Raw genomic sequence first — 19,724 nt, 5'->3', positions numbered from 1 at the left:
TGCAGTTCTTCTGAAGCAGCAGTTCCCTCCAGGCCCCAGGCTCTGGGTCAGATGCACAATAGCTACTGTTCCCTGGCTGGCATCTGATGGATCAGGGACAGGCTCTTTCTTGCCAGGATAATGGGCCATATCCTTGACCAGAGAAACCCCACACTCTCCTTGCTGTCCGTCATGACTTTCAGGTCCATGTTTTCTGAAGTCCATCATCTCTATTTCTTTTATAATAATTTTTTTATTATGTTAGTCAGCATACAGTACTTCCCTCGTTTTTGATGTAAAGTTCCATGACTCATTACTTGCGTCTAACACCCAGTGCACGATGCAATATGTGCCCTCCTTAATACCCAACACCAGCCTATCCCAATCCCCCACTCCCCTCCTCTCTGAAGCCCTCAGTTTTTTTCCCAGTGTCCATAGTCTCTTGTGGTTCATTCCCCCTTCTGTTTACCCCCCCTTTCTTCTTCCCTTTCTTCTCCTACTGATCTTCCTACTTCTTATGTTCCATAAATGAGTGAAACCATATGATAATTTTCCTTCTCTGTTTGACTTGACTTAGCATTATCTCCTCCAGTCCCGTCTATGTTGCAGCAAATGTTGAGAAATCGTTCTTTTTGATGGCTGAGTAATATTCCATTGTCACTAATATTCAACAGTTTACACACTCAGTCTCAGTTTGCACACTTACACTGACTTGTCCGAAATTAGGTACTCAGCCTGAGCCCCCAGACCTACTGGGTCCCCCGCTCATTGAAAGTGAGCAGATGAGAAGCATCTCGCATGCAACTGGTTGCCAAAACAAAGCAGGGGTACGAATACTTCTATCAGACAAAACAGAATATAAAAAAAAAAAAAAGTAGTGAGTCACAAAGAAGGACACTGTGTCCCAATCATGGAGACAATGCAACAAGAAGATAGAAAATTTTAAATTTTTAGACACCCATCATAGGAGGACCCAAATACATAAAACAGTTAATAACAAAAAGCAGGCAACTAATTGACTGTAATACAATACATTAGGGGATCTAACACCCCCCTTCTATTAATGGATACATGATCCAAACTGAAAATCAACAAGGAAACAGTGGCTTTGGGTGATGCACTGGTTTTAACAGACGCATGCAGAACATTCCATCCTCCAACAGCACATACTCATTCCTTTCGATTGCACATGGAACGTCCTCCAGAGCAGATCACATATTAGGCTACCGAACAAGTCTCTACTAATTCAAAAAGATGGAAGTCATAGCATACATCTTTTCTGACCACAATGGTATGGACTAGAAATCAACCACAAGAGAAAAACCTGGAAAGACCATGAACACAAGGAGGTGAAAGAACACGCTCCCGAGAAATGAGTGGGTCAACCAGGAATTCAAAATAGGAAAAAAAATTACATGGAATCCAAGAACAATGACAAGACAAGCGTCCCAAAACTTTGGGATACAACAAAAGTGAATCTTAGAGGACCGGTTACAGCAATACAGGCCAGCTCCAAAAGCAAGAACAATCTCCCATCCCATCACCTGACACAAAGGGATCTAGCATAAGAACAGCAGAGAGCTCTAGAGCAGGGGATCAGCCTTGGTGCGTTGGAGCTCTTGCTGTTGGGCCCATGCATAGCTTCCGTCCTTGCTCAATTTCCCAGCAGGTATGGTGTTCTTTCCTTTCCTGCACAACAACTCCCACCATGTCCACCGGGGAATCAACCCTTTATGGAATTCTAGAATGCTAGAAACTGCCAAAAAGGCCCAGGAAACAACCATGCCTTCCCCATTTGGTATATCAAGGTGCCGATTAGCTTTCTCTTTGGGGAACATTCAACAGTGGTTTTTGAGACATCGTCTTAGGCCTGGATCCCCTGGGGATCTCGTGAAAATACAGATTCTGATTCAGTAACACTGGGAGGGACCTGAGACTCTGCATTTCCAACACGCCCTCTGCGGATGCTGAGGCCACTTGTCCACGGACCACCCTGACAAACAGCGCCAGCAGGCCATTTGACCAAAGTTATCTGTTTCACCACTGAAAACAGAATTTTCAGCAAAGTTTGGCCACAACGAGGAGGACTTTTTATTGCCAGGAAGATAAACAGCCAGGGCAGGGCTTTGTCCACACCTGCAGGCCTCTCCTCCTCTTCTCTTCAAGGGAATATGGAGGCAGGATTGAAGGAGGTCAATAGTTTAGGAGCTTCTTTAGGTCAGTGGGTTTTCTTTCCTGTGCCCTCCTGTATCTCTGCGATGTGTGCAGAGCACAAAGTCCTTCCAAGAGGGATGGCCAAGGCTGAAAGGGGGTAAGGTGGGAGCCTGAACTCCTGAGTCAGCCCTGGCACGTGGGCAGAGGCATGCGCTAGGGGCCACTCTGTGTGTGGTGCACGGGCTCCCTCGCAAGTCCCCATGAACGGGCCAGAGGAGCTTCAGAGAGGACGGGCAGAAGACTCAATATTGCTCCAGGCGACAGAGGAGGGAAAAGACTGAGGTTGGTTCATGGCCGAATGGGCTTGGATGTGGCTGCAGGATGGAAAGTGGCTGCAGATATACTACAGCCCCGTTCAGGGTAGTCTTGATAGAATGCAGCGACGGGAAATTCTTTCGAACATGTCAAAATTCTTTCAATTCTTTCAGGTGGTATGGAAAGAAAAGCAGCCTGAGGAAAGAATATACATTGGCTCGTGGCAGTGGTAGATGATTTGGCTCGTTGGTCAGGGACTGGGAGGAAGAAGGTTTATGACAATTAGTCCTGGGGAACAGACATGCAGGTGGACCCATGGGAGTGGGCACCAGCTATGATGATCTTTGCATCACACATTGACATCCGCCCAAGCGCATTCAACCTGGAAAAGGCACTAAGCAGCCGAGTACATCTTGGCCACTTGATATCCATTCTAGCCTCTCACATTGCCCATCCCAGTGCTAGCATAACGGGCTCAGGAATGGACATGGTGACAAGGATGGAAGGCAGGGCCCCAAGACCTTCCCATTTCTTCTTTCAGCAACTATGCTCTGAGCGCTCAGCATGTGCCAGGTGAGTTGGTGGGCCCCAGTGCAGTCTGCAACTGGCCAAGTTGTTTCTGCTGTTCTGATGGAGAACACCTTGAAAGCAAGACGTGTGAAAGAACAGAGCAGATATTATACTCCAGTTACCAGCACAGTGTAGTAGGGAGGGCTAGGGAGTCACAGGAGAGGAGGGTCTGGAAGGCCTCCACATGGTGACATCTGCTGGTAGCAGATTGACAAGAGGGAGCAAGAGCTGCACACCTCTGGGAACAGTGTGTCAGGGAGAGGGCACCGCTGGGGCCAAATCTCTCAGACAGAAACTAGTTTGACCAGAGAAGATTCGGAAAGTGGCCAGAGTGGCTGGTGGAGGCTGGGAGGTGAGAACAAGAGATGGCAGTGGATGGGAGGGCCAGGTGCCGAAGCCTGGTCGACTGAGTTAACTATCTGTTTGTCTCTGAGAACACTACTAGAAAGGTTAGCACTTCTGAAGCGTGATATTTCCTAGCTCCCAATTCGGCGGGGCCTGGAATCTCCGCACAGTTGGGACTGGGTGTTTCTGCCCCCAGGTCTCTGTGTGATGCAATCTGCACCTCACCCGAGGCCCAACTGTGGTAAGATTTGCTCCCAAGTCACTGATGTGACTAATGTCAGGATTTAGCTCAGACTCAACAAAGTGGGTTTAAGCGAAATCCTGAATTTGAGTTCTTTTCTGCCTATTAGCCTGGGCACTCCCTAGGTTCCTTCCTCTGTGGGCCTCTATGTAGGGCAGTTCTAAACACCAGTGCTTGCTTCCCCAGTGCAGGGATACAGGAAAGAAAGGAAGGGAACAGAAGAGAGTAACAGGAAAGTGACAATGTTTTGTCATATTCTCTTGGTCAGAAACCTATTAGCAACCAGGCAGTGGATAGACAGGGAGGTATATAGCACGGGTGGGGATCCCTGGGAGCCACTGTGGAGTCAACGTGGTGGTATAGTCAGCACATTTCATCCAGACCATGAAACGGAGGTAAGCTTTAAAGTCGATGTGTGTTATGTTAACATGGGTTTGACTCCTGTGTGGCACTTAAGAGACAAAAAGAAAGAACAAAGAGAAAACAAACAAAAAACCAGTCTCAAATGTAGAGCACAGACTGGGGATGGCCAGGTGGGGGGATGGGTGAAATAGGTCATGGGGATTAAGAGTACACTTATGGTGCTGAGCACTGTGTAATGTACAGAACTATAGAGTCCCTGCTGTTCACCTGAAAGGAATATAACACTGTCAATTATAGTGTAGTTTCAAAACTTAAGAAAAATCGGTCCTATGAGATCTAAGCTTAGGATACGCAGAGTTTCCTCATGAGGTCTCATCGGGCTGAACGTCAATCCACATGAAAGGTAAATGAAAATGTCCAAAGACAAAAGGACAGTCTGTTTATATGGAAAGGCCAGGGCCCACCTCTGTGTTCACGTAAAAGGTAACGTCCTATGCTACTGGCAGTTGGAGCAGAGTTTCACTCAAGTCCTATTGGAGCGATGCTCCTCTGGTGTTCTCATTCTACTTGGTTGTGTGTCTTCACGAAGTAATTGAAATAACAATTCCTAACCTTTGTCTCGTGGATGAAGCAATATTCAACTATGGGTAGCCATCGAACGTTTGGAGCGGGAACAACTTTCAGAAAATATTTAGCATTCGTATCTCTCATTGTATTACAGATAAGGAAGCTGAAGCCCAACAAGGGCACCCGGGGAACAATAACACAGAGGAGGTTCTCCTGACACCTGGTTCAGGGTCCTAACTCATTGAGGAAGTGTGAAGAACGCCCAGCCCTCCAGGGTCAATGGACATATCATTTGAACGTGTCATTTTTAAAGAAAAGTGAAATGCGGTCAAACATGGAAAGACAGAAAATAACATCCTTTTAAAGAAAATCCACTATGATCCTCTACACTGTTTCTTACGTTCCACATATGAGTGAAAACTGATGATAATCATAGGGGAAAGGAGGGAAAACTGACCGGGAAGCCATCAGAGACGGAGCAAAACCATGAGGGGCTCTTAAGCACAGAGAACAACTGAGGGTGGCTGGAGGGGAGCTGGGTGGGGGGATGGGGCAACTGGGTGAGGAGCATAAAGGAGGGCACGTGATGTGATGAGCACTGAGTGGTATATGCAACTGATGAGTTATTCAACACTACATCTGAAATAAGGATGGACTGTATGTCGGCTAATCGAATTTCAATAAAAAAATAACGGAAATCCAAGGTTCTGTGTTTTCTTGTTTTCAATACGAAAAATACCGGATGATTTCTTTTCTTCCCACAAGCAATGAAGGGAGCTAGCCTATTCAAGGTGAGGCAGTTTTCAGGGCATGCTGCCTTTTTCATTTCAGCCCTAAAGAGACTTTCAAACATGCTTTCAGTTCCAGGCCTCTTGCCCTTCGAGTCCATTCCGAGCACCCTTGACAGGGTGGCAAAAACTTTGTCTCTTCAAGGTGGGTCACCTCAAGCAGGTAACATCTGTACTTGCCACAGAGTTACTACAGGTGTGCACCCTCCATCACTTACAAGTGCCTCTCGACAAGATTTCCTCACAGGCGGCATGAATACTGGTGGCTGATGGTTTTCTCTTTGATGACATTGATCCCATTTTTTCACTTGCACGATGACTGGGAGTCGGCTCTCGGTCTCATTCCTGGTGGTGATACAGCTCTCCAGCTCCCCCTCAAACATGTCCATCTCCTCTCTCCCAGAGAGGAACATGCAGAACTTAGGGACCATGAACTGGGAACACAGAGCAAACATATAAAGGTCTTGCCTGACTTCAGCTCAGCATAGGAGGGACATACTGTTCCCCTTTGGTTTGACCCCAGTGTAATTTAGTACTCTAACCTTCTTTGCCATGGACTCCAGACAGTGGCTCACCAAGACGGGAGGGATACGGAGTTCCTTGCAGACAGGTGTCGCCCACACACCACGTTCATCACCTTCTAGCATGTAAGACTATGTCCCTCATCTGATTAAGAAACTCTTCAAACGTTAATGGATCAGAGTGCAATGAAAGTCTAACTTGGAAGAAGGGCTGAGCTCGGGGATCCGTCCAGTCATATGTCTCACTGCTCCCATCATCCACGTAGGTGCTGCACAAAATGGACAAGGTCCCATTTCCAGTACACAGCTCATGCTGGCCCATCATACATATTCCTATCCTCTTGCGATCACATAGCGTCATGACCCCATCATCATGCCAGTGCTTCTCCCGTTCATGCTGCTCTCTTACTCCACTAATGAACCTTTTTCATCTCGGAAGTGCAGCCCAATAATATTCATTTTCATAGCTTCACAAAATAGGATTTGGCCGTGCTTTAATGGATATGACCTGCAAGGCACAGGATATAAAAGAAAAATAAATTCACGTACAGGACATTCAGAATACTTACAATCTTTGTGACGTTAAAGACATTAGCAATGAAGTAAAAACACAATCCACAAGATGGGAGACCATATTTGCAAACTGTCTATCTGGCAGGGGCTCAATATCCAGAATGAATAGAGATCACATGAACTCAACAACAGACAACAAAATGAATGCAATGCGTGAATGTGCAAATTGGGAATAGGCATATCCTCAAAGATGTGCACGTGAAAAGAAATTTGAAAAGATACATCACTAATGTTAAGGGAAATGCAAATTATAAAAAGCAATGAGATACCATTTTACATCCTTTAAGATGACTCTTCCAAAAAAAAAAAAAGCAATCAGAAGGGAAAAAAAGAGCAAGTGTTGGCCAAGATGTGGAGAAGATGGAAGCCTTATTCAATGTGTGTGGTAGGAATGTTTAACAGCATAGTTGTGAAATCAGTATGGTAGTTTCAAAAAAAATGAAAATTAGACTTACTATGTGTTCCAGTAACTCCACTTCTGGGGTGTATACCCAAATTAATTGACAGCATGGTCTTGAAGACATATCTGAACACACATTTTCATGGCATCATTATTCATAATAGCTAAACCATGAAAGCAATCCAAGTATCTGTCGAGGGAGGAACAGATGTTGTATGTACACATATTGGAATAGCATTGATTCTTCAAAGTGGAAGAAGACATTGACATATGCCACAACATGGGTGAACCTTGAGGATATTATGCTAAGTAGATGAGTATTCATGAAAAGACACACTTTGACTTCACTCTTAGGACCTACCTAGAGTAAATTGCCAAAGATAGTAGAATGGTGTTGCCAAGGGCTGGAAGTAGGCGGTCATCGGAAGTTTCTGATTCATGGTATAGAGTTTGAGTTTTACAAGATACAATGAGATGTGAAGCTGGGTTACAGGGAGGTTATTCAAACATATTAATGCATGGAACACACTTAGAATGTACTCCATGAACTTAAGGGACTTAACGACATGAAAATAAATGTAAACTGCAAATACGGAGAAACGAACACGGGACAATTTTGTCTAGCCATTTATATCCTTTCGTTTAGGTCCCATCTCAGACATTTTGCTTCAGCCATTTTCCATGAGGCGACTTTGATCAAACAAAATGTTCTCGTTCTGTGCCCACTTGGAAGCTTACAATCAGAATTTTCCAAAACATGAACAGTTTTTTCAAAAGTTACTATCTGAGGTCACTTATTAAGACTTTCTATTCTTTGACAAATTGTTAAATGGAACAAAATTTTAAAATTCTGTTTCATCTGCTTTAATTTTAATTCACTGATTTTTAATTTCAGAATCGACTTTCTATGCCAATGGCTTGAAGTTTTTAACCCCTAGGATAACCTACTGGCTTTCGGTTCTGCTGTTTTCAGTTTTGTTTACGTGACATTCTTTTTACCATGTCCAATTTCCTGATGCTCTCTATGAATATGAAAATATTTTTTTGCTCCAGTTGTTTTGATACATTTGACATACAGAACTGTGTATGTTTAAGATACCTGGCGTAATGATGTTCCTTTCGTATACTGTGAAACGATCGCCAGAATAAATTTAGTCCGCCGCCATCATCATCTCTAGAGATACAAAAATGAAGTAAAAAGAAAAGAAAGAGAGGTTTTTCTTTGTGATGAGAACTCTCAGAACTTGCTCTTTTCACACCTCTCAAATACACCATAGAGCAGTAATGAACTGTAGTCCTGGGGTGTACTGTAAATCCCTATTCCTTATTGATCTGAAACTGGAATTTGTACCTTTTCACCATTCACTCAATTCCTGCACCCCCTCTGCCCTCTGCTTCTGGTTACTTCAATCTGATCTCTTTTTCTGAGTTAGTCTTCCTCCTTTTCTCTTCTTTGTCTCAGATTCCACAGAGAAGGGAAAAATAGAGATCCTGCTCCTTTGCTCTGTGACTCTGCGAAGGCACTGCGTTGAGGACCCCTGAGAAAAGGCATGGCTTTTTTTGCTGGTGTGCCTGCGTGGGGCTGTGCCACCAGAGCTGGAGAACTGGGTGCAGGGCGCTTCCTTGTCCATGGTACCTGGTGAGTTCTGCTGGAGGAACTGGAGCAGGAAGAGTCAGGCAGAGGCCATTGTGGTTGTCGCCCCTGCCCAGAAACAGCTTGAAAGTTTTAGTAGCATTCTGCAGTCTAGGTGCTTAAGAGGGGAGGTGGGCTCCAAGATCTTCTCAATTATTCATTGAGTAACTACACACTGAGCACTGCCCTATGCCAGGTATCTTGCTGGGCCCGTGCGTGGAGCTGAAATTACCTAGGGCTCCTTTGCTTTAGGAGCTCCCAGTCTACACATGGACCAAAGCTCCAAAGAGAACGCACGTGAAAGAAAAGAGCAAGCGCTCTGTACTAGGAATGAAGTGTGCTACGGAGGAAGGCTGGGGAGTCATTGCATGGAAAGATGTGAAAGGCCTCACTGAGGCTGAGGTTGCTGAGAACAGATTGACCAAAGGGAGCTAGGCCTGCACACGTCAGGGAGCAGCGTTTCAGGAAGAAGTGACTTGTGCTGCAGACACTCAATAACAGAAGCCAGTTTGGCCAGAGGAGTGAAAAAGGCAACCAGGGTGGCTGCAGGGACACTAGGAGAGCAGAGGGGAGGGAGGAAGGCAGGGACACATGCTGAGGCCTGGGAGACTGTTACTTATCTAGAGTTGCCCCGGGACTGCATTGCCCTGATACCCTGCATGTGCAGGTGCATCGCTTTAATTTCTAACAGTATTTGTGGGTGAAGAATGCGGGCCCAAATTAGCATGGTTCCCCAGGCTCAAGGTGTGTCAGTGGCTGCGGCTGTGACCAGGGCCATACTGGAAGAGGATTTTGTCATAAGTTGGCTCACGTGACTCGGGATGCCATCTGGACTCAGAACCTGAGTTCCTGTGTGTCTTTTGGCCTTGGCACTGCCTCCGTTCTCTGTCCTGTGAGCCTCTGTAGATGGCAGCTCAAAACATCGGTGCTTGGTTCAGGTTCAGAGAGAGAGAAGAAGAAGGGAAAGGGAAGGAGTGAGTAGTGGAACATGATGGAAAGTAACTAGGGAGTGAGAAACTCTTTGCATGACATGTAGAGAAGCTCTAGGCATGGTACTTGATCACGTTGAATATGTCCTGTGGGTCAAAAGCCAGTCACTGACCACTTAGCGGTTACAGTCTGATGCCTATACCACAGGTCAGGATCCCTGGGAGCCATGGTAAAGCCGCTCCCCTCATAGACCCAAACGAGGTAACGGGGTCTCGTTCTTCATATAACGGGAAACAATTGCATGGTTTTACTACAGAGGATGACAATGCCTGCATCTTCTTGCTTTTCCAGACCATCATGGTGTCCACCTTAAAATGAGGCCAAGAGGGAAAGTGACAGTTGCAGTATTACAGGGCTGGAACCCAGGCCTCTTCTGAGCAGCCCTCCATGCCAAGTCCCACCCCTTCTTGTAATTCTTCCATCTTGAAAATTGTGCCTCAGATACACAGGGGACCACCCCACACATGTAATAAATACTCTTATCCACAGACACCAGAGGATGTCCCAAGGAAGTAGATTCTAGCCTGATCCCCACACTGCAGGCTGGGAAAGTGGGGACTATGTGAGAGACACAATGACATAGGACACACAAGTGCGCAAAGAAACACAGAACGTAAGGTCTGAATTCAGCTCTGCCTCCTGAAGCTTCGGACCCTAGTTCCATTTCCAGAGAGTGGTGGCTATGGCCTTTTTGGCTCATTGTGTCCAGTTCAGGAGATGACATGGGGGAGAAAGCTAAGGAGTCAACTGCCAAGAAGGGGCTCTGGATAGGTCTGACTGAACACATGGTCCCAGGGATTAGAATCTTGAAAGAGTGACCTCACTTCCTCTGTGATAGGCCCCAACTGAACTTAGAACTCTGGTAACCGGGCACCCAGATTCAAAAGACAACCTGCTCTCCAGCTCACTTGAGCGGAGACGTTCGAGAGAACAGGATGTTCTCTTGCTGCCTTCCTCCCTTCAGGGTCTCTGGGCCCAGGCAAGCCCAGAGAGAGAGACTTTCAAATAATTGTAGACGTCGGCTCAGCCCGCTTTTCCGAGCCCTCTGGACATGTGGCAGGAGACACCAACAGGTAACACGAGGCAGCTCAGGGCAGCCCACTGGAGAGCAGGCAACAACTGTGATGTCACCTCAGCAGGCCCACACCTCTTCCCCTCATTATGTGTGTCCCTGTGTGTGTGTTGGGGTGGAGGGCTGGTTGTCTATGTGTAGAGAAGGGGACAGAGGATGTGGGACACACCCTTCCTGGGCAGAAGGAAGCTGCCAGGTGTTGGAAGCCTGGCCCATCTTTCATGTTCACACCCCAGGTCATAGCAGGCAGGATGAGAAGCTGAGCACTGGGGACCAAGCTCAACTACCTCGATGTTAATCACGAGCTCTAGAGTTTCATCCGGCTACCTCCTTGCTCGATGTCTTTTCAGCTGCCCCTCTTTGCCTCAACTGGAGAACAGGATTTCTAATGCGGGTGGCCCTTTGTGGCAATGTCCCGGGAGGACACTAATGTCTCTTGACCCCATGTCTATGGGGCACTGCATTTTCAGAGCTGCACCCAGGAGGTCATCGAAGAGCTGGTCTGGGACTTCAACTACAACGCCCTAGACAAGTGGCAGGTGCACCAGGCCACCCAGGATCAGTGCCGCTCTGAGGTGAGAATGGGAAGAGGGTTCCACACGCCCAGGGCCCCCACACAAATATGGGGACAAACCTGGGGCCCTCCCATGGTGTTTCCACATGAGTGCCCCGCAGGCCCAACCACAAAGTCATCCCAGTATCCACACCTCCACCACCAGCTGTGGGAGAAGGTAGGTAGACACTCTTCCCATAGGTGGGAATGGTAGAGAATAGGGTTCATGTTTTTTGCAGTTTGGGGCGTGGGTTATTCTGTTTCATTCTGTTTTGTGTGACTTTTCCCGCAGCCATGAGTGTCTTTGCATTTTGCTACTGTTTTGAGTATTTTCTTGACTCACCCCAGCCATCCTGTGTAGAACCCAGCTCCACTGTCCTTGGAGAACGTGTCCAAGGCCTTATGAATCCTCACCCCACACAGGGTGATTGAACATAAAAGGAACGGTGGGAGGAAGCCATTCTATATGTTCCTCTGTAACGTATCACCTCTCAGAGCACATCGACTCATTGTATGTCCCCCGGGTCACAAGCTGTGTCCTCATATGTCTTTTTGGACCTCCGTATGGGAGGTTGTCTGCCACCGTGAATCAGCCTTTCAAGCACGGATTGGGTGCAAGGCCTCTGATGCCTCCTGGCCCAGGTAGTGGACTCTGTCTTTTCAGAGTTCAATCCAGGCCATCTTTGAGGAGCTGCTTGCTCCAAAGGCTCAGCTACTCCATCTCCCTTGACAAGCAGCAGGTGCCTCGGCCCACAACAACATCCAATGCTGGTCTGGGGTGAGAACAGGTCCAGATTGATGTCCAATCTCAGGACCCACAGATGATCACGGCAAGGCCAGAACCCACACTAGAAACAACCGGCTCCCCTGGGGCCTGCTGAGGAAGGTGGATTTCCCCTGAACCTTTCTCCCCACCTGAGGAACAGACCAGGCCGCAGCAGCATAGGGAAATGCCATGCATTCCATGCTCTGGACAGTTCTCGGGCCCAACGTCTATGATCTCGAGCAGCATTGGAGATGCTAAGCCTCTGCTTTCTCCTGTCTGCAGTAGGGATGTTGACTGATGACTCAAAGGCATACAGTTCTTAATAAAGCCTATTCAGAGAGAGAAAGGCTGTGGTGGCTCAGCTAACAAGATGTGTTGAAGTGACCAATGCTTTCTCATTTCACCCCTAAAGGCAATTGTACTTTCAAGCCTAGAGCCCTTTTCTGGGTGGGCCCTCAAGTCCCTTTTCTTGCACAAGTTCCCGAAGGGATGGGACTCTCTAGTCTGAGCACCAGACCCTGATCATCCTGGTGGTTCGTGGTGTTGAAGCTGACTCCATTGCCCCCCACGCCCCCCTTCTCTACCTGGTGGGAAAAGGAATCATCCCTGTCCCTGGATGAGGCCCAGACGATGCTGAGGCTCCGAGAAGGCACAATGGAGCGTTTCGTACAGTCCCTGGTGCCATCCTTCCCAGATGGGAGCATCTCAACCACCTCAACGATCTTCTGCATGTACGAGATGTTCAATTCAGCCACACAGGTCCTGGGCCAGCAGTTCAATAGGTGAGTGCCCACCCCATGCACAGCACAGGGTGAGCCTCCCATCTACTGGGTGTACATCTCGGGAATGGCACTACCCCTCTCTGACCTTCCCTTTCCTCTTCTGAAAAGTGGGAAATCATGGGAGGAAACATGGCATGGGCTACTCTGGTGCTTGGCTCTGTAGAAAGGGCTCCTGGACGTGCTGGGCATCTTCTTGCTTAATAGTTCTCTCTCTCCGGTCAAGAAGCTCTCAAGTGCAACCCTCACAGGCCGGTGGCCCTTCTGGGTTGAAGAAAGGAAATGCAAAGCAGGCAGTTTCCCCATGTGCAAAGGACTTCTGAGATTCCATCTAGATGGTTCTCGTAGTTGTCCTTTGTGTGAGCAGCTCAGGAGCACACTGGGAGCAGGCAGACCAGCCCACGGGCCACTCAGGATTTGGAAAGTGCAGGCTGGGAAGTAGTCATTCAAGAATGTATATTAAGCACCTAGGAATGTGAATGGAGAGAGGAGATACAGTGTCTGGGTCTCAGTTCTAGTCAGAGGGTCAGATAGGCACTCTGCACACCCTAAGCACGCATGCCCAATGGTTGTTAGATGTGACATCTTCGTAGCCTCCTCTAGCTTTGAAAGGATCCACCGAGAGCTAGATCATAGGACAGATGAAATGATCAAGTAAAACTGGGACAGGGGTTTGGGTCCAGAAGCAGGGCTGGCTGCCTCCACAGAGCAGGGTGGGGGACTACAGGGGTGGTGGCTGGGGAGGGATTTGCCGAACCAGGGATCTCACCGATCTCTTGATTTCCAGTGGGTGGGCTTCATCTGGGGGGCTTCATGTGAAGAAGCAAATGAGTCAAAGAAGGCTGTGGATGGGGTCCCGGGCCCTCTGGGCGGCAGAGCACAGTCTGGGCTCAGTGGGTGCCTGAAACACCCATCCCTTTGACGGTCCCAACTTGCTCTGCCTGCCCCTCCCTGCTGACCACCCCAACCGGGGCCAAGAACCGAGGGTGTGCTGAGCCGACCACTCACAAATCTGCCTCCAACCTGAGCCTTGATACTGGTGTGCATGGAGGATAGAGTAGACCAGGCCCATGGCCAGGTAGAGGAGAGGAGAAGTGGAAAAACCAGACTCATTCAGGTTTTCTGGAGGACCAGGCCTCCCACTACGAGGGCAGCTAGAGAGGGGTTGGAAGGGGGCTGGGGCCATCCTCTGGGACCCATACAGAAAGAACGGTGCTGTGGGAGTAGCATGTGCAATGCAAGGCCAGGCCTCTGACTCTGCTCCACATATGACTCTCCCCAGCACCCTGTCTCCCATCTTGGGTACCTGGCCTGACCAGAATTTGCAGGCTATCTATCAGTCCCTGGGCTGTGACCGTGTCGAGATCAAGGTGGCCTATGTACATGGGGCCATGGTTCTGAAGTGGCATGCCTGGGACGTGACAAACCATGTCCCCCTTCTCCTGATGCAGCGGGAACTTCTGGCACTCACTGAGGCAGAGGTGGAGGGTAAGGGGGATGGCAAGCTGGGAAGGCTAACTGGGATGTGGTTCATGGGCTGGGTATTCCTTTCAAGGCCATGGGGTCTGTCCTGGTTTTGCAAAGGCATATGGAAAGTCAGTGATGTGGATGAACCTTTCTCTGTCTCCTGCCCCAGTGCCAGCTCCAGGGCTCCTTCCAGCGGCAGAGCCAGGAACAGGGCCTCCTATAGAGCTAGAGGCGACCCCGGCTCTGTGTCAACTGTCACCTGCGGTGTCAGAGCCAGCCTCCCCTCCGTCAGCTGTTCCAGAACTGCAACCCATGCTCCCATCTTCTGCATGTGTGCCGGGTGCTGAGCAGCAGTCAGCTGGACCACACTTTTTGCTGGAAAGTTTCACTCAGGCAACAGCCACAGAGCCCACCGCGGCCCCAGAGGCTTCCTGCCACCGCTGGGTCACCCCAAAGAACCAGCTGGGTGAGGAGAAGCCCGACCTCCTGGACTTCCCTCCCAGGCTGGTGGCAGAGCAGCTCACGTATATGGATGCGGTGAGCAGCTGGGCTCTCAGGGTGGGCCAGGGGCAGGCCTTCCTTCTGCTCTCACCTGCCCCACACCTGCCTTTCCCTGATGTGGACTCCTATGGTCTGGGACCAAATCTCAGCTCCACCACTTCCCAACCCTGTCAACCCATCAAGGCGCTTAGCCCCAAGCTTTCACTGTCCAGCTGCGGACTGTAGCGAGAGACCCTGATAAGCACTGATACGGAGGTACTAGGGAGAAGAAATGAGCCAGAATGGAGAGACCAATGGGCAGGCCCTGGTCCCGTGGGTGGAGGAGGGCAGCTCCCTGTGTTCAGTCAAGTCCATGGGTCACCCACTCATGTGCCTTGGAGGATGAGTACCCTCAGCATTGATTAGGCATCTGATGTGTCCATGAGGACAGGGCAGACGGAAGAACGTGTGGTTGCAGCTCCCGTGTGAGAATGTGCATCTGAAAGGGGGGGAAGGACCAGGGGGATGACCAGTTGGAGGTGGGTTGGACCACCTCGCAGTGCCACCAGGAGCTGGGAGTTCCTGAGCATGATCAGGGTGCCAATGCCCTCCTTCCTTCCCTTGCTCTGTTTGCTCCTGGGTCATTGTGTACTGGGTTCCCTCAGGGAAAAACAGTGGAATGAAATCCACGGTCTCCAACCAGGCTCAGGCCAGATTCTCAGCTCCCTGAGGTCCAGCTCTGACCTGTGACCCCTACGTAGGACATGAGTCTTGCATGGGAAATGGCTGGGTGAACCAAGGTCCGCCTGTTCTCTAGGAGCTGTTCAAGAAGCTGCTGCCCCATCAGTGCCTGGGCTCCGTCTGGTCCAAGCGCAACAAGCCTGGCAATGAGCACCTGGCACCCACAGTCCGGGCCACTGTCGCCCAGTTCAACGGTGTGGCCAGGTGTGTCATCACCACCTGCCTTGGCAACCCAAGCATGACAGCCCGGGACAGGGCCGTGGTGGTGGAGCACTGGATCAAGGTGGCCAAGGTATGCAACGGGAAGCCCAGCCGAGGTGCTCTCCTGAGTCTCGGGCACTGCTCTTCCCTTGATCAGGTCTCAGGGTGGAAGGCCCTGGTCTTTGCCCTAGGGACTGTGCAGTCCCTAGGCTCTTCCTTCCAGGGGCATGCTGACCTCGCCTTGCATGGCCCCATGCTAGGATGCTCGGTTTCTGCCTGGCTCCTTCCTTGGAGTGAGGGAAAATCCTCCTCCTCCTCTGGGCCTCACGTGTGCCCTTCGGCAGGTCCCTGGACAGCGGCTTCCTCCAGCAGGAGCACTTTCCCCTGATGGGGACTGAAGCTTGAGAGCCAATAAGGTGCCAGCTCCACAAGTGACAGCCCATTCTCTTCCCTCCCCAGGCCTGTCAAACCCTGAGGAACTACTCCTCCTTACATGCCATCCTCTCGGCTCTGCAGAGTGTCTCCATTCACCGCCTCGAGAACACGTGGGGGAAGGTTTCCAGGTGAGTAGGCCTCTCTCCATGGAGGGACCAGGATGGACGAGGGAGCTCCCAGAGGCTTGTCCTCTTCCCCCTCAGGCAGCTTGGACCTTCTGGGAGGCGGCAAACCCCGACCACAGGACCTGGGCTGGTGGGTGCGTCTCTCAGCCTTCCTGGTGAGGAGGCCCCCATGCCTCCCGCTTTAGAAATCCGTTTTGCCAAATGTCCCACACGGGGCTGAGCTGCATTAAATCTCTTCACGTGTTTCCTTGACAGCCACTAAGCTCTCTGCCCATTTGAACCCCAAATTGACCCAAACAGCGTTTCTCAATGAATATGGGAAGGGAGGCCCAGGACGAGCCACATGAGAGCTCCCTCCCATGTCCTACAAAGACCTTAGTGCTCAGAGGACCCCAGAAGAAACCCTCAACCAGGCAGGTTGACACTCTGGGGTTCTCAAAGAAAAGGCACTCGCACTCAACCCTGCCACATTATTCGTCCATTGATCCTGCCTCCCTCGCCTCTCTTCAGGAAGCCATTGAGGATCTTTCAAAAGCTGTGCAGCAAGGACACCGCACAGGGCAGGAACCTGCTCATCAAGGTAGCCTGGAAGGTGCAGGTCTGGAAAGAGAGGAGGGGTGGGAGGGAACAGGGTCCTGCGAGGATGAAGTCAGGAATGGTCTGAAGCATTCCTTGGGGAGGGGAAGCCTTTGGCATGAATGTGGTGACAGCCTAGGTGAGGATGCCGTTGGCGGCGAGGGGGCAAGCAGGTGGTGTCCAAGCAGACTCCCTAGCCTAGACACCCTCTCTCTCTGTGTCGACAGCTGGTCCAGGTGGGGGCCTCTACAAACCTGGAGAGCCCAGAGGACAGACCTGTGCTCAGTGATGGGGTTGGGCTGGGTTGAGGGCCACAACCATGATGAGAGTAATAGGATCCTGAGTCCTCAGGAGACCATGGGAGATAGGTGGAGTTGTCACGTTTCCCGATGAGAAAACAGGCTCGGGAGGCCAGGCTGCAAGCTCAAGGTCACACATGGAGTGAATGTTGGAGTGAGATTGTTCTGGAATCACTCACGGCCTGCTTCTGGATAATGGGGCCTCAGGATCAGTATGAGTTAGGTCAGATGTCTAGGTTCTGACGTCCAAGATGGTGGGGGCAAGTGGCCTGAGGGTATGATGGTCTCAAGGAACTTGTCCTTGGCCCTGCAGGAGCGACCATCCAATAGATTTGCCACCCTGGTGATGGCCCTCCGGGGAGCCCAGAAGAGGATGCAGAAGAAGGTGAGTGTGCCTGAGGCCCAGGGCCTCCAAAGTCAGAGGAGGAGGAGGGCTCCTCCCTGAGGGCTGGAAGCCTCCCAAAAAGGAAAGATCAGGAAGGGGGGGGGGTCCTTCCCACTCCAGCTGCGGCTCCTGGGGCCACAGCTTCTACAATTCTTATTTCAAAAGAACCAGGAGGAGGGTCCAGAAAGGTCCATAGAGAATGGGTTTTGCGGGTGGGGAGGGACCGACCTAGTGTTCCATTCCCTGGCATTTTTGAAAAGCAGGCCCTGAAGGTGATGAGGAGGAGTCTGATGTTCTGGGAGGGGGAGGGGAAAGGGAACCCGTGGGGGGAGGCTGCTAAGGGTCCTAGGCTGCTCCACGTGAGCCCATGGGGTGGGCTAGGAGGCTGGAGCGTTTTCAGTGGAGGGTCCCTGTGGACACCAGCGAGCAGGGACTCATCCCAACCCTCCCCCTCATGACACAGGGTGTCGTGCCTTTCCTTGGCACTTTCCTCACCGAGCTGGTGATGTTAGATACCGCCATGGAGGACTATCTGGAGGTGGGTGAGCCTGAGGATTGTGGGGGAGGGACCAGAATCCGGAGGTTTGGGAGCAGAGCGCCCCTGTACTGAGCCCTGAGCTCTCAGGACTCGGCAAACCTCCCCTTATGACAGCCTCACGGCTACCCTGTGAGCCTGGGGGCTGTTGCCCATCTCAGGGATGAGCGAGGTGAGGCTGCAGTTAGGCCACGGCTCCCGGTGCCGAAGACTGGTGAAGCAGCAGAGCTTCCTGAAGGCAAAGCTGCGTGAGGTCTGTCTGAGTGGACCTCAGCCTCCCCCGGTGAGTTTGCCCGTGGGGGGAGAATGAAGTCAGGACCCTCCACGTCAGCAAGCACCTCAGTAGCCGCAGCAGCCCCTTCCTGCCTGAGGCTTTGGCCCCCCTACTGTCTTCTGAGAGGGTGGTGCTGCAGGGTCCCGACCTGTAGCCAGTCCATCTGCCCCATGTCCTCCTTTCTCTGGACCCCAGAGCCTGGCCTAGATCCCAGGCCCACTATCTGTGTATGCACGGCCCCCTCACGGGTCCTGGCCATGGTGCAGCATGAGAAGGGATGGGAATCAAGTGCTCCTAAGAACCAGGGGCCTCATTCTGATGGACTTTGTCTGCATTCCAGGGGAATGAGATCAACCACTACAAAAGAAATAAGGTAAGCATATGTGGCGCTTCCCGCAGGGAAGGGTAGGGAGTGGGCCTCAGAGATGTCCCTGGGAAGAACATTGCTTGGCTCCATCCCCTCCACCTCACATTTCCTGGGATCCCTTGAGAAGAAAGCAGTGCAAGACCCATCCCATTAGGAGATGGGGACAGACACATGGCATCCAGGAGAACTTCCCGGAGGAGAGGCTACTGATATTCACCTCTGAGAACAGGTGGAGACCGGATGAATCTCTAGGCTGGAGGGTGGCCATGTGTGCCAGGACCTGGGATGGGTCCCCGGTCCTGCTGCTCAACCCTCACCAGGCCCTGCAGCTCCCCCCCCACCCCAGGCTCCCTATGCATCCTGTGCTTCTCTGTCTGCTCAGGAATACCAACTCATGACGGACATCATGCTGCTCCAGGTGGCTGCTGAGAATTACACCCTAGAGCCCGAGGATCCTTTTTGGGCCTGGTTCCAGGCTATGGAGTCGCTCAGCGAGGCTGAGAGGTGAGGCCCATCAGGAGCTGGGTCGGTGAGGTTCGGGGTGGACTCTTTCTGCTGGCCACTCCTGGGATCCTCCTTCCCTGGGCAGCCTCAGGCCTTGTTGCCGGGGCGCCAGACTCCAGCTGTGGGCAAACACTGGCAGGGACTCTTGAATGGAAGCTCCTGGGCAACTCACAGGTGTCCCTCTGTCCTTAGCTACACCCTGTCCTGCCAGCTGGAGCCCCGGTCCTAGCTGGTCAGCAGCACTCAAGAAGGAGAAGAACTGGCCGCAGTCAACCTCAGGGCTGAGCAAGTGTCCAGTGGCCCTGCAGGGATTCCTCAGCAGCTGCATCCTTGCGCCCATTTTCTCCACACCCCTTCCCCCCATCTATGTCCTTATGTAGGGGCACCATTTAGTTGTTTTAAATAGTACCGTGATAGATTTGCATGTTAGGAGATTAAAGCCCTTGTTTTGTTTTAGAGCCCATGTGTGTGGTTTGGGTCTTTTACTTCCTGCAGTAATGGAAAACTTGCACAGACTCTCATATTCGTTCCTGACCTAGGAAATCTCCCAGAGTCATCAGCTACTGTACGTGGGAGGAAGGAGAAGTGCCAGCCCTTCTCCCTAGCCACTGGAGGGCACCCCAAAATCCCCCTTACTCAGAGCATGGGTCCATTTCAGTCAATGAATTTGGGCAAACAGCAGAGACAGCCCCTCAGAACTCCTGAGATTTAGAGGTTGCAGGGACT

General features: G+C 50.9%; 2 long non-coding RNA genes across 2 annotated transcripts; one reads left to right on the top strand and one right to left on the bottom strand.

The window, feature by feature from the left end:
• Positions 1-914: 914 nt before the first annotated feature.
• Positions 915-8,860, bottom strand: LOC130543842 (uncharacterized). The gene is made up of 2 exons (XR_008959504.1): positions 6,872-8,860; positions 915-6,351 (listed from the first exon to the last, which is right to left on the bottom strand). It is a non-coding gene; the product is annotated as an uncharacterized LOC130543842 (long non-coding RNA).
• Positions 8,861-17,781: 8,921 nt separating this feature from the next.
• LOC130543841 (uncharacterized) lies at positions 17,782-19,454 on the top strand. Its single transcript, XR_008959502.1, has 3 exons — positions 17,782-18,500; positions 18,877-18,998; positions 19,191-19,454. It is a non-coding gene; the product is annotated as an uncharacterized LOC130543841 (long non-coding RNA).
• Positions 19,455-19,724: the final 270 nt, after the last annotated feature.

This window comes from Ursus arctos, unplaced genomic scaffold (assembly GCF_023065955.2).
Source record: "Ursus arctos isolate Adak ecotype North America unplaced genomic scaffold, UrsArc2.0 scaffold_16, whole genome shotgun sequence".
NCBI classification, from domain to species: Eukaryota; Metazoa; Chordata; class Mammalia; order Carnivora; family Ursidae; genus Ursus; species Ursus arctos.
Note: the sequence above shows the minus strand (reverse complement) of the source record. Positions and strands in the feature narration are given on the sequence as shown.